We start from the raw sequence: 15,231 nt of genomic DNA on the forward strand, positions 1-15,231 counted from the left end.
CTTCTCCAGCAGTGCTTTGGGCTTCAGAAAACCAGCTTAACTCAGTCTCAGAATGTGCCATGTCCCCTCCTCTTCCTGCTCCTCCTTCCCTCTAACTCTTCTCCTTCTTGATGGCAAAAAACCCTCTAATTATTTTGCTTGGCTTATCAGAGAAGGCAGGCATTAAATACCTTTTCTTCACATGTCATGTCTCTTTACAGTTTCCTATGGAAATTCTGGGATTTGTAGGGGTTTTCTCAGATAAGAAACTATAAAATGTGAGGGAGAGATAAAATCTTTAAGACCCCTTGATGGTTTTCCAGAAAGAAAAAAGAAAGAGAGGACAACCACGTCCATGGTTACTCCCTTTAGCTAACTCACTCTTTCCTTATCACTGCTTATTTAAGCCCTGTTACATTTTGCCTCTGCTCAGGTCAACTTTTTTCTTAAAGGGACCAAATCTCTCATTTTTTTCCTGAACAATTTGAATGCATCTGGAAATAAAAGAATATTTTGGGGTTCTTTTAATTTTTGTTTTTAAAGACAGTTACAGAGTGGTCTGGGATGGAAGGTAATAGGAATCTTACTGGAGAGATGGGGCAAGAAATTACTATTGTTAGGTACTATAATGAAAAATATTAAAAAATGAGGTGAGAAGAGAGAAAGGTCATTGTCCTTGGTATATATGTTGATATACTGTGGGCCACCCTGTTCAAAGAATTGCTATAGTATGGAGGGAAAAGATGAGGTAGAAGAGGAGGGAGGATAGAAAATTATTTCCTTTGAGAAGAGGCAGTCTGTAGGCTTTCTTTTAAAGTAATTAGTGCCAAATAATGCTCAGCTATGAATACTGAAGTAAAAGATTAAACAAACTGGGATATGCTCTAATACAAGTAGATTGATAACTAGGGTTTCTAGTCTCAACTTTACTCAGTTAAGTTGTAATATGAGTTTTTTTTTAAAATCAAAGAAATTTTAGATTTTTGGCAAATAATGGTTGAAGTGGAAAACAGCACTCTTTAAAAAGCCTCCTTCAAATACTTATAGAACATTTGGGCCACCTGAGTCTTAAGGCAGCAATAAATTAGGGCTCGATGGACTAAACGTCCAAACAGACCAGACGGGGTGAATGAATATTATGTCTAGACATCAATGGATCATGGTCAGGAAATAAGTTAGTAAAAAAAGGGCATAAAGCATCATAAATTCAAGTGAGAAAGTAGGGCTCTGGGTTTGAAACTCAAGTATTACGGAGAAGAGAGTAGGAATCCAAGGAGGAAAGCAAACCAGTATCCAGGAGATCAGGCACATACATTCAGAGAACCTGGGTAATAGGGGATCAACACCCTAAATGTCAATAAACTGGGTTCTATAACCCAGACACAGAGAGAGGAGGCAAAGGGGACCAGAGTCAAAGCAAGAGAGATCAACAAGGGAATAATGCAGATAGAGAATGGTCATCAGGGACAGAGCCCAGGCACAGAAAGAGGGGGCAAACAGGCAGAGCCCAGACAAACAGAGATCAGTCAAAAGGGGCAGGGTCCAGATGAAGAGAAATCAGTCAACAGAGGTAGAATCCAGGTACAGAGAGGCTAAAAGAACTGAGTGATAGGCCCAAGGAAACAGTAAAAATGGCCTTGATGCTCAAACAATCTTGGATTCTGTAATTAAGAGGCAGTATGCACATGACAGGAAGAATACTCTTTGGGACCAGGAGAGACCTGACTGCCAGTCCTGTCTCTAACACCTATTAACTGTGTGACTCTGGACAAGTCATTTAACTTCTCAGATATAGAACGTGAGACTGTCTGCTTTGGAAAATGAAGTCTCCTCACAAAGAATTCTCTATTCCAGTGAAATTCTGGTTATATTTGGGGGGGGGAACCTCATTGTGATGATGAATAAAAATATAAAAATAAAATGTATGAAAAAAGCTTCCAATAATTCAATCAATCCATAAGCACTTATTAAGCACCACTGTGTACCAAGAACTGTGTTAAGCACTGGGGAAACAAAGGGAAAAAATAGTCCAACCTTAAAGCAGAGTTTCTTAACCTGGGGCTGTGAACTTGGCAGGTTTGTTTGTTTTAATATTCTGATAACTATATTTCAATGTAATTAGTGGAGAGAGACTGGGCCTGGAGGCAGGAAGACATGAGTTCAAACCCAACCTCAGAGATGTACTAGCTGTGTGACCTGGTCAAGTCATTTAACCTCTGCCTGGCAGTCTCCTCATCTGTAAAATGGAGATAATAATAGCATCTATCTCCCATGGTTGTTATGAGAATTAAAAGAGATAATAATTATAAAGTGCTTAGTAGCATGCCTGGGCAAATCTGGCCTCAGACACTTACTAGCTGTGTGATTCTGGACAAGTCACTTAACCCTGTTTGCCTCAGTTTCCTCATGTGTAAAATGAGCTGGAGTGGCAAACCACTCAGTATCTTTGCCAAGGAAACCCCAAATGGGGTCACAAAGAGTCAGTCATGACTGAACACAACACAACATTATAAATGCTATTATTATTATTACCATCATCATTTTATGCATTCAAAAACACTGTTCTCAATTGGGGTATATTGACTTTCCCAGTCTGCCAAAGGAGAGTATGATACACAAAGATTAAGAATTCCTACTTCAAAGAAACACATCTCAGCCATTATATTTCTTATTATACGCTCTTTGCCCAGGGCCCAAACGGGGGTCAGAGCACCCATGGAGTAGTGCTCAGGTGGGAAGGACCAAGGACAGATGATAGCTCCAGGCAGATTCTCATGCACATTTTTAACGACTTTGCTTTAGTTCCTATTCCCAATGATACTATAAGGTCCTTGAACAGGAAACTTTGTCCTAGTTATCTTTTTTAATCAAATCCTCCTAAACAACTAGTACAGTGACTTGCGTTGTTTGTCCTGTGTCATCGATGGTTGATGTCCTTGACACATTCATAAGGAACCATTGCTCCCTCCACACTGAGGACACCCCTTCCCCCTACTAAGTACTGACTGTCTGCTATGTTAGAATATTCTCCCTTCACAACTCTGCATACTGGATCATTTGATCCCCCTGAATGGAAAAAAAATAGCGTCTATGGTAGAACCCATGGCTTTAGGATTTGTTCACTATGCTTCTTCAAGAGAAAATCCTGCCAAATGTACCATAGCCTGGAGCTGCAGATTTTTCTTGATAACTTCCCTGTTATTCTCTTTGACCCTGGGCTCTCATTCCAACATGAAATTTCAATCACAGTACATGCATATATCACCTAATATTCAGGGCATGGATCTCAGCATAGGATGTGGGGTCTAAACGACAACTTGCCCTGGAGATGAAGAGAGGCTGTCCATACAAGAAGAGGGTGTTCTCAGAACCTCATGAGAGAAAGCCATTTGTACATCTCTTTATGCAAAAACAACTGACTCCATATATAAATATGTGTTTGAAACAAATAATAAAAATGTGGTAGATATGCATCTTGTCTTAGTTGAAGCTTGTAAATACTACATTGTTAACAAATCCAAAGGTTTCACCCATCCAGACATGTGGGTTCTGGTACTTTTCTCTTTTAAATGGGTCAGTGGATAGAGTTTTGTATTTAGAGACAAAGGACCCCAATTCAAACCCCACTTCTGCCTTTTACTACCTCGTCTGACCTTGGACAAATCATTTCAACTCTCTGGGCCTTAGTTTCTTCATCTATAAAATCGACTAGATGATGTTAAACGTTCTTTCCATCTCCAAATCTGTGATCCTAAGACTCTTATGTTTAATAATTTATTTTTAAATGTAAGGATGCATCTTAAATAGCATCCTTTAATGACAGATATACATAAATAGGATTTTATTTTTGTTTGATGCTGACACAAAGATTTCTTGGTTTCTTAAGATTGTTTTGTTGGATTATTTTTCCCTCAAAGGACTAGAAATATTCAGACAGCAAACATTCCTGATCATTCAGATGGTAGGTTTTGCAAGAAGGGCATTTGAGGTTTACAACTGAAATGACTGTCCTATGCTAGCTCCATGCTGGGGGCTATGGCTGATGCTGTAGTCGGCATGGTGAAGAGACACTGTTGCCAGGAGAGGAGTTTTGCATGAAAATAAATAGCTCTTTCTCCTGACATTATCACTGGTGACTGGCAGAGATGATTCGAGCTTCAGAAATAGTACTGAGATAACATCACATCTCAGAAAATGCATACATGTAATATGTTTTCTCCATAAGAGAGACCTTGTCTTTCTTTCTTTCTTTCTTTCTTTCTTTCTTTCTTTCTTTCTTTCTTTCTTTCTTTCTTTCTTTCTTTCTTTCTTTCTTTCTTTCTTTCTTTCTTTCTTTCTTTCTTTCTTTCTTTCTTTCTGTCTGTCTTAGTTTTTACCTATTTTATTTACATCCCTGTTTTTCCAATTCCAAACAAAAGCTAAATATAAATTTCAAACAAGTAGACCTTCCCTTACTTGCCCTAAGTGAGGTGATCATTCAGCACCCTTCTTCTTCATCATTTAGCTCTTCTAACAGGGGCTGGATGACCACTTGTCAAATAAGATCAGAAGGGATTCACGCTTTGGAAGGCACATGAATCAGATGACCTCTAAGAGTCTATGATTCTTTAGCTTTCAAAAGAAATTTTCATTTTCCAATACTCATATCACAAACACGGGTGGTCAGTATAGAAAATCAGGGCACTAAGGTGAGTAGTATACCACAAAAGACCTTGAATAACAGAAAAAAAGAATTTAGACTTTATTCATTAGGGGAAAATGTTCAAATGACCATTTTTGAGCCAGACGGTGATAATCACAGCTGTGATTTCAGAAGATTATTTTGACAGCATCATAGAGGAAGGATTGTCTAGGAGAGGCTAGAAGATTGCTTAATAATAATAATAGCTAATGTTTATACAGCAGAGGCTATTGGGAAGTACAGATGGCATAGGATGAGGGCCCCAGATTGGGTGGTGGGAGAGATAATGACCAGAAAAATGAAGATGGATATCAGAATGCAGACCTGACAGTATAAAAGGCTGAGAACCAGACTAATGCTTAATTAGAGTGGGTTCAATAAATATCCGTCTGCTCAGCAGAAGAATAGGGTCTCCACTGGATCATTCTGAATTTACAGTGCAAACTTTGCTGGGAAGGGAAGAGCTCAAACTCAGTTCCATTCAGCAACTCCCATGACAGTCTCCATGGAGATGTCCCTTCATTTTTCACATGTCCTCTGTTTTGATTAGCCAACTTTGTAAATGAGGGGTTTGGGGATATAGGATAGAATATCAATGGTAAAATAAACAGACAAAATAGCAAACTTATTCTACATTGCTTGGCTCATATGACGATTTGTGTAGTGGCATACGGAGCTAATCCAAACCAGTCCCTGCATCATAGAGCCAATAGGTGCCCAAGGCAGTGTCATGCTCCATTTGCTGCTTAAGACTGATGGCTCTGAATTAGAGGCCTTGATTCCAAATCTCACCTCATATTCTTACTACCTATATGGCCTTAGGCCTCGCACTTCTCTCCCTGGACTTCAGTTTCTGGGTCTATGAAATGAAGGGCTTTCATCTCCTGACAGAGGTGATAAAATCAAGACGCAGAAGGAGAGTCAGACTTTTTTGGACATGGCCAATGGGGTCCATCTGCTTTGCTTGACAATGTATCTTCTTTGCAAGGATTTTGGTTTTTCAATAGGGAGGAGCAGAGAAAGAAAATGAATCAATTTTTGCTAATAAAAAAATTCAATTTTTTAAAAAATGAAGGGTTTGGACTAATGGTATCTAGGATTTCTTCCAGTTCTGTCTCTATGAGGCTATGGATCATCTAGTCCAGCATACCTCAATGGGCTGGGCTAAGGCCCTGACTGGCATCCCAAACCTATGAAGCGGCAGGGGCAAGATTAGAAGCAGGGCCTCCAGCAATGCTTTCCTCCATATCAGTAATGTCCAATTCAAATAGAAAGGAGCCCCTTCCGGGATACATAATGATTCAGAAAACCACAGGTTAGTATTATTTATGTTGCATGGTATCTTTATTTATTTTGATAAACATTTCCTAATTGCATTTTAATATGGTTCCTATGCAGGCAGACACTGGTGGCCACAAGTCTGATGCTTCACTCTATACCATGCTGTCTAGTCTCCATTTCACATCACAATTTTAGGCTTTTACCCATCCCAGTGGACAAATGACTTCAACTCTCCAAGCCTCAGTCCTCATCCATAAAATGGGTACAATAATATTTGCATTTTGTTCACATGATTGTTTTGAGGAAATGCCTTGTGAACCCCCAAAGTCTATAAATAGGGGTTATTAGTCCTTTAGATACCCACAGAGTGATATGTGACGTAGTGAATATTCATACACTTTCAGGTACCTGGTCAATGAAGGAGATGACATCATGGCTAATGAGGTTTCTTCCATAGGCTAAAACATTTTCTCTGTTATGCAGCATTGGAAATTCACGCAGAAAAGACAGCAGGGAATAGTGGAGGCAGAAGGAATCTCAGAACCAGAAAGATCTGACTATGGACATGAACCCATAAGATACCACCTTGAACATACTGGTTGGGGCACTCAGGATGTTGTTCAAGTGCCTCGTGCCCCCAGGCAACACTAAACCTCTAAATTACCAACAGTAACTAGTCCCTGGAATTCCTAGTTTCCTTTAAGGTTCATCTCAAGTTATGAGTGTCTTCTATCCAAAATAATCTTATATCTATTTTGAATGTACCTATATTTGTATATATTGTCTCCCTTTAGTAGACTGTCAACTCTTTGCAAGAAGGGGCTGTTAGCTTTTTTGTCATTATATCTCCAGCACCAAAATAACCCTTGTTTCATAACAGGCCCTTAATAAGTGCTAGATGATTTATTGATTGATCTGCATTGGTAGAAGGAGTTCTCCCATCAATTAAGTCTTGGCCTCCTTCCCCAACCCCACCAAAATGTCACTGTAGTCTAGAATGGTGCCCAGAGATAGAGTAGGAAAGACTTGCACATAACTGGCTCCCATCTACCATGATACAAATGGGCTAACATGATCAGTGTTAGAGGGATTAAAATTCAGTGGAAGAAATGAGTCAATGAAAAATTCAGCCAGAATGCTATTCAGAGATGCTATGCTTCATATGGAGGCTGTAATCTACCCTGAATTACTCAAATCAAGGGGCTGATTTATGGATTACATTCCAAACTCTTTTTATTTTCTCAAAAAATATAAAGCAAATTTAGCACATGTTAACAGGAGCCAGACAATCAGCCCTGGAATATGGACACATCTTCCATTGACGTCAGAAAGAATTCTAGAAGGGTCAAGATATAAATTTCCCTCAAGTTATACTATCCAATGGCACTTTGAGGTGGCAAAGCTAGGGTTGAAATGGTGTCAGTTTGCCAATCCCAACAAATACGATTAAAAAAAGAATCCACGAGTAACAAATCCAGTGCCATTCCAGTTGTTTCTATCCATCTGGGTGATCAGCAGTCTAAGAATTCTGTCCTGCTCCAGAGATCCAATAAAACAGCAGCCCTGGGATCAAAAGTTAGAAATCCACAAAGGTGAAAGGTCCAGGGGTGATTGTGGACTGGGCAAGAGAATAGAATCTTAATGAAAAAGCCATGAATCCAAAGTTCCTGTATAGAGCAAAATCAGGAAAATACCACAGAGAAAGAGGAAATGGGTAGAAAGACCAAGCTGTTGAGGAACAGTCTTAAAACAACCAGTCTTCTAGATGCTCCACTTCTTCACTCAACCATGAGCTCAAATACTTTTAAGACAACAGTAATTTAGTGGCATATTCACAGCCTTGACTCCTACTAACCAAAGAGTGCATGTAACTCTACTGAAATGGAAGACCTTTTTATTCTACCCAGCAACGCAGAAACATTTACCCTTTCAATATCTAATTCTCTGAAGGAACCATATGACTCACACTCATGTGACAATGAGTTAACACTGAACAGTGGTACATATTCAGATAATAGAAAATCAGGAGACTAATCAACATATAGATTAATGAACAGAGGGATAATTCACTGCATCCATCTCTCTGGCCAATCCCAGGCTTTCCTGCAGATGCTGTCTAGAGGATGCACACACAGCTTGAACTCAGCGGACAATGATAACACTGGAACATTAGAGGCAAGAGGAAATGGAGACTCTACTTACTAAACAGTTGGCAATAGAGGACCTGTAAACTTCTCTTCATGGTATCATCTGGTCCTGCTTGTCCTCCAGTTTATTCATGATTCTGTCTGGGAGACGGAGAGAAGAAAATTTATCATGAGAATGGAATCATTCTTTTCCCTTCAGGGAACATAATCCAATCCAGCTGTTCCCAAACAGTTCCACTAATGTCTACCATGGCTGTAATGGACCATTTAAAAACATCCTCAATGTTATCGCTCCAGAAGGGGGTCTTGGGGATGGGTGAACCACAAATAGTTTGTTTTGAACAGAACCATCAATCAAATTCGCAAACTGTGCATCTCCCAAGGGAAATTACAACCAGAATGTAAGAGTGAAGATCTGACTTCAGAGCTTTGGAAGGGTTTCCTGAAGACATTTAAATTCCCGAGGTTAGAAATAGAAGACAAAAAAAGTTCTTTTTAGGTACTCTCCACACCCTCCAAACAAAATGTTCTTAATATGAGGTGTGTCCATGTGTAATCTTGGATGAATGGTTGAACCCACAAGGAGTCACTTAAGAATACTCTCTTCACCATTTAAGCCCCTTATGGCTCCATATTTATGATCCAAAGGAAGCAACCTGTCCTGCTTCATATAGTCTAAGAGGAAGGGGGCATAAGAAAAATTGGGCAGAAAACAAGTAGTGGACAAATTATGTTTCATAAAAATTGAACAATCAGCTTCTTCCTTACTCTTGCACTGGTTTGGTCCATTTACTACACAGATTTATATGAGAAAAATGGAGAAAGGAAGTTTATTCCAAATCAATGAGACTATAAACACTTCTCTCTCTTCTCCTTTTGTGCTTGACCAAAACATCCTTATGAGAGGGGTAGGGGGAAGGATGTATTGGAAGCAGGAAGGTTCAGAGGGAAGAGCTCTCAGTTTATAGTCTGATAATCTAGATTTGAATCCTGCCTCTACCAAGTAGAGAAGGAAATGGCAAACCACTCCAGTAGCTTTGCCAAGAAAACCCCAAAGGGTCAGACAAGACTGAAAAATGACTCAACAACAACTCTAACAGTTACTAGCTATATAACCTTGGGCAAATCATTCAATATTGCTGGAAATCAGTATTCCTTAAAATAAGGGGGCTGGGCACAATGGCATCTATGATTTTTTCCAACGCTAAATCTGTGATCCTTTGATTTAAATGATCACACAGGAGGTCTATACCAATAAAAAGAATTATTCATTTGATTGCTCAACTGTCTTCTTTAGGGCTAATAATTTTAAAATATTAATAACAGACATTTATTTGAATGTTCTAGGGATATTCTTCTATATTATTATGGACTAGAATGCATAAGAACATAAAAGAAATGCACCAAATTTCAGCAAATGCCATCAGAACCAAGATATTTTAGTAGCCTATCTTCAGGAAGGTTTGAAAGTTTTTTTTAAAGAAATCGGGGTTAAGTAACTTGCTCAAGGTTACATGGCCAGTTATTTCTGGGTGTGGTGCTAAATCCTCAGGTCATCCTGACACTGGAGCCGGTGCTCTTACCTGGCCACCCCAGTTTGAAAGTTTTAAGCTCCTTTTATCTTATATTTTTGTTTCAGATTTGGATTCATCCATTTCCCTCTTGGTTCTGCTTCTGACTCTCTGGGCTTCAACATGATACCTCAGCTGCCTTCTTGCCCTGGAACATCCCTCTACCCTGTGGCCCCCTTCTTCAATTGGTGAGTTTCTTCTGGAGCCTCCATTTTGGGAAGGGCATGGGTCTCAGGCATCCCTTACTCCCTTCCAAGTTCTTCTCATTCTCCTGAAGTTACCACCATCTCTCCATGCCTCCATGCAGGTACCTCCCCCCCTTTACCCACCCCCTTTAATCTCCCTTTTCTGTGTTGTCCTTCCCTATCAGAATGTAAGCTTTTTGAGGGCAGGGTCTGCCTTTCCTTTTGTTTGCAGTTGTATCATCAGAACTTAGCACAGTCTCTAGCACATAGGAAATGCTTAATAAATACTGATTACTTGCCTGTTTCCATTTAATGATAGATGACCCAAGGGGATTAAATTGATAATGAAAATGATGACAATAACAACAATACTAACTCATTGCCTTATAACTCTATCATTTGCTATTAAATTCCTTCACATCAATGAAGTAATTCTTAATATTAATAGTAGTTTATTTTATCTAGCACTTTACTGTTTACAAAACACTTGCCTGACAACAGCCCTGTGAGACGAGAGGGTGTAGCAGCAACCATACTGGCATACCCAGGACCTAGCACAGGTTCTTAGATCTGTGAATCTAATTAGATCTAATTAATTAGATCTAAAATCTTAGATTTTACTAGGAAAGATAGCTGTTTAAGGGGTCAGCAATCTTTCTAAATTACATTCACTAGTTCAGGGGGAAAAGTCAGCACCCTGAACTTCAGAGAAAATCCAAACTGAGAAAATAAAAGCAGAGAAATCAACACCAACAGACAGGACCGCTAACTGTCTTAGAAATTAGCACAGATCAACAGACAGATTCAACTGTCTGACCAAGACAATATATACATAGTTACCAGAGAGAGAAGTACCAACATCTGGGTTTTTCAAAGGGAGAGGTGGGGGGAAAGGGGAACTTCTTAACAGCTACCCACTGTCATCTGGTCAGATCACAAGGGCACTATTCCAATAAGTGAACCCCAAAGCACAATGCTAACATGAGAGTATATGTATATACTCTTTTTAGAGCCAGAGAGCATCACAACCCTCATGATTCAGTGCCTAATTAGAAATGAACAGAAGGTGTGAAAGTCTTTCTAAACAATCTTCTCTTAATGGGCTGTATGTGAGGCCTATTAATGGGCAAGGAAGATCTTATATCTCATTAACATTACAGGCAGGTAGTACAAATATTATTTTACGCATTTTTCTATTATGAAATTTAGAATCAAAGAGATTAAGTGACTTGCTCTAAATACTGTTCTCTTCACTATACCAATTCTCTTCAATTTAATGAGACCAACATTTATTTAGGGGCTATTATCTATAAGACTGGGCAACTAGGTGGCACAGTGAATAGAAAACTGTGTCTGGAGTCAGGAGGACCCGATTACAAATTCTATTTCAGACACTAGCTGTGTGACTCTGGGAAAATCACATAACCCTGTTTGCCTCAGTTTCCTCATCTGTAAAATAAGCTAGAGAAGGAAATGGCAAACCACTCTAGTATCTTTGCCAAGAAAACCCCAAATCAGGTCACGAAGAGTCATACAGGACTGAAATGACTGAATGACAATAAATGTATAAGACACTGTGTTAAGCACTGGGGAAACAAAGGTGAGGGATTGTGCCCTCTAGAAGCCTACATTCTGAAATGGGGGTGGAAGGAAGGAGTGAGACACACAAAGAAGTCAGATGGGAATTAGACTATGACAAAAAAAAGTCCAGACAATGGACAATAAGAAATCTGGGAAAGAAAAAAGTGTTTTCAGTTGGCACCAGGCTGGGGCTTGAAAGAAGATTTCAGACAGGCAAAGATGTAGAAGAAATGCATTCTGGGATTGGAGGAGAGACTTGTGAATGTATGTAGCCAGAGAGGGAAAGTTAGAATCAAACCAGGGCTTGGACTCTAGTTTGACTTGAATGTACATGGGAGTGACATGAAATAAGGTCGGAGAGTTAGGACGGAGCCAGAAAATGGAGAGGTTTAAATGCCAGGCTAAGGAGGTTTTTTTTTCTTTTCTTATAGGCCAATGGAGAGCCACTGAAGATTTTTGAGCAAGGCAGTGACTGTGCTTTAGGAAGATTATTTAGCTGCTTCTGTAAAAAGGACATACTAGGGAAGGAGGAGCCTGAGGTTCAGGAGACCAGTCAGGCTATTTGAATGGTTTAAAAGAGAGTTAATTACATCCTGAATTGTATTGGAAAGAAGGGGACTTTTGAGACATTACCAGGCTAGGCCCTAGAAACTCATTGATATGGTGAATGTGTTAGAGAGAAGAGTCGAAGATGTCTGAGGTTTTTAGCTTGGGTCATTACTAGGAGGGGATAATAGTACCATGAATGCAAACAAGGAAGTCAGGAGGAGGCTTAGCTTTTTTGGAGAAGGTAATGGTTTCAATTTTTCCTATGCTTAGTTTCAGTTTGAGGCAAATGATGGGAAGCATAAGAATAGACTTCAGGGTCAGTATATTTTATACAGATCTAGGCATTATCTGCATAATAAGTGAAGCCACAGGAATAATATCCCGGATAAAAGGTAAGGCTACCATTTATGACTATTCTCTCCAGAGGGTGCATAGTATTAGTATAATTCCATAAATAATAACTAACATCTGGCCTGAGTCTTTAATAAAGTACAGAACTCACAGTACAACCCAAATGGCGGAATGAGGGGGTAGGAGGAGAAAGTAATAATGAAAATACTGGTCAACTTCAGGAATAGGACAGAAGATAGGGTGTTTTTACTCATTATCAGCACAATGGAAAGCATCTTCCCTCCAAATGGGATGAAAATGATCAGGCCAGATATTAAGTAAAGCAAACGTCCCAGAACTTCATTTTCTATTAAATCAAAAGAATGTTTATTCTCTGCCTCTTCTGGGACAATCCTACATACTGTAGGTCCCTGGATGGAATACTCTTCAATCTAATAGCCCTATATGTTTGAGTGAGAGCCAAATGTCAAGCAAAGGTGAAGAATGGTCTATCCCCCTGCTTTGCTATTTCAAATCAATTTGAAAAGAGCACATCAATTTTATGATTCACTGATAAGGCTATGAAGTTGAGAGTTTCCTGCCCATCCTTTTCCCCTTGGTGCCTGGGGCCTTTTCAGTTTGTCTTTCTTCATTAGAATGCAAGCTCCTATGACTTAGATGAAAGTCCTGGCTCTATCATTCATTAGCTATGACCTCAGATGAGTCCTTTCTCCTTTCTGAGTGTGTTTCCTCAATTAACAAAGTGGAGGAGAGGACCTTTGAAGCATCCTCTCCATATAAATCTATAAAATGTATCTGAAGGCAAGGATGATGGAGAAGATAATCTCCTGAGTCCTCTTCCAAATCTGAATTTATGATTCTCTTTGGGACATCTGGGAGTGAAATGACCATTACTATTCATGTAATGGAAAATTGAGGGTACAGGGGAGAAAGGAAAATGAGAGAGCTCTGATCATGAAGTGGAAGAGTTTTTCAAGGCTATTTGGTTCAACCCATCCATTCTACAGTTACAGAATTCTGTCCATAGCTAATATGGACATAGGTGTTTACATGTTGTCTCCTTCTAGACTGTGAGGTCCTTGAGGGCAGAAATGATCTTTTGACTTTCTTTGTATCGCCAGCACTTAGCATGATGCCTGGTGCACAGCAGGCGCCTCATAAATGTTTACTGAGACCAAGGAGGAGGAGCGCCTGGCTCCCAGAGCATGCTGCTTCCTGGTTCATTCCTCATTCCAGAACTGTCACACAGCCTATCACCAAATGCTTTCCAAAACCTGTATAAAGCAATCACTGCCCTCCCTGCAATGCACTGCATTTGCCAAAGCACGGCATTTTCCCCAGTGATTTATTTAGGGGCTCTTGAACACATTAGTTGCGTGAGACAAACCAACAAACAGTTCCTCTCTGTTGATCAAATACCCATGTGAATGAAGGCAGAAAGCATGTTTGTCTTCTGCTTGGGAAGTCCCCAAGGACTGGCAGGCCTATTGACTAAGCTATACAAAGGGAGTACCTCCATTATTATCCACAGCACTCTAGGAGGTTAAGAGAAACACTTCCACATCAGCAGCCTGATTTCCCTTGCCTAAAAAGAATAGCCCTTTCAAAATAATTCTTATTGCTCCACTCAAACTACTGTTTTCCCCCTCCAACAATTTCATGTTTCCAGGAAAGGCATAGCTACTTACTCACCTGGCCATGGAACAGAGATTGTCATGACAACTGTGTCCCCAACCCCCACTGTAACCTGGGGAGAGGGAGGGTTTCTGGAAAATTGGAAAAAAAAGAAGGAATGAACTCTATTATCCAGGGTCCTCCTCACTACTGGAAACTTTGGAGGGATGTTAGGCAGTAATTAAATGAGTTGTACATCTGTCTTCATCCTCCCCACACACATACCTTTACCTGTACTCCTGATACCTCCAGAATCATGGAATGTTAGGGAACCTAATTAATTTCATCCAATTCTCTCATTTGTGATGAGGAAACTGAGATTGTAGAGGTGTAAATTACTTACCTCAGGTCATAAAGTGATAGAACTGAGACTTAAACCCAAGAAATGTGTCAAAGTATTGGTTTTCTCATACTTGTCATGAAAGGTAGCATGATAACATACATAGCATGCAGAAGCCCTATCTAGGACTTATGACTCATATTGGCTGTGTGACCTTAGCCCAGTCACTTTACTTTTCAGTGTCCCGATGATTCTCTAAGAACATTAATAGAAAGGATGCAAATCTGTAACCATAGGGGAAGGTCCCTCCCTGGGAACTCTTTATACCAATGAAATCAAACAAGAAGAAAAAAAAGGAAAAAGAGAGAAAAATGAAAGAAAAGAAGAAAAAAAGAAAAAAAAGGAGAAAAGAAAAACCTCCATAGGTCACTTCATCATTATTCAAATGCAGTGGGGGTATCCCAACTCATAGCCTTTATGTTTATTAAGATCTTTGGCTTCTTGGACCTCCCCAGCCCTGGGGAACATTGAAATGAAAGTCAAGGTCTTGGCATCCTGCTGCTTAGTCCTGACCACCTGACAGCAGAGCACTTGAACCTGTGGTAAGCAATGACTAAATTGTCTCAAGTAGGGGGTCCCCTTGGTCTGTAAAGGCAAAAGTCTCTTCAAGCATAGCTGCTTTCCACTACTCCCTCCCCTCCTAATTTCCTGATCCAACTAGTTTTCCAAACAGCATAAAAGGAGGTCGATAGGGCCATCAGAAAAAGCAGAATTTCTAACAAAGGAGAAACTCCACTCCTCAACTAAAAAGAAATCGGTGTTGAGTGTACCAATTACTAGTGAATACTGCTGGGGCTTGGGATGGCAATTTCATAGGCTCCTGTCTTCCTGCTGGACACTATTTGCATTCCTTTGTAGTGTGGCATACCACTATCCCAGGTCCTGAAGTCAG

General features: G+C 39.9%; 1 protein-coding gene and 1 long non-coding RNA gene across 3 annotated transcripts in view; both read right to left on the reverse strand.

Moving 5' to 3' along the window:
• ACKR4 (atypical chemokine receptor 4) overlaps positions 1-15,231 on the reverse strand; it is a 781,696-nt gene that overhangs the window by 201,016 nt on the left and 565,449 nt on the right. The gene's annotated exons all lie outside the window — the stretch shown is intronic.
• LOC138161622 (uncharacterized) overlaps positions 6,760-15,231 on the reverse strand; it is a 180,053-nt gene continuing 171,581 nt past the window's right edge. For both annotated transcript variants that reach the window (XR_011168410.1, XR_011168411.1), the window contains one exon: positions 6,760-8,229. This is a non-coding gene — a long non-coding RNA (uncharacterized lncRNA). The remainder of the gene's footprint in view (positions 8,230-15,231) is intronic.

This window comes from Petaurus breviceps, unplaced genomic scaffold (genome assembly GCF_028583685.1).
Source record: "Petaurus breviceps papuanus isolate PSGF00001 unplaced genomic scaffold, PetGlider_PUasm1.0 185, whole genome shotgun sequence".
Taxonomy (NCBI): Eukaryota; Metazoa; Chordata; class Mammalia; order Diprotodontia; family Petauridae; genus Petaurus; species Petaurus breviceps.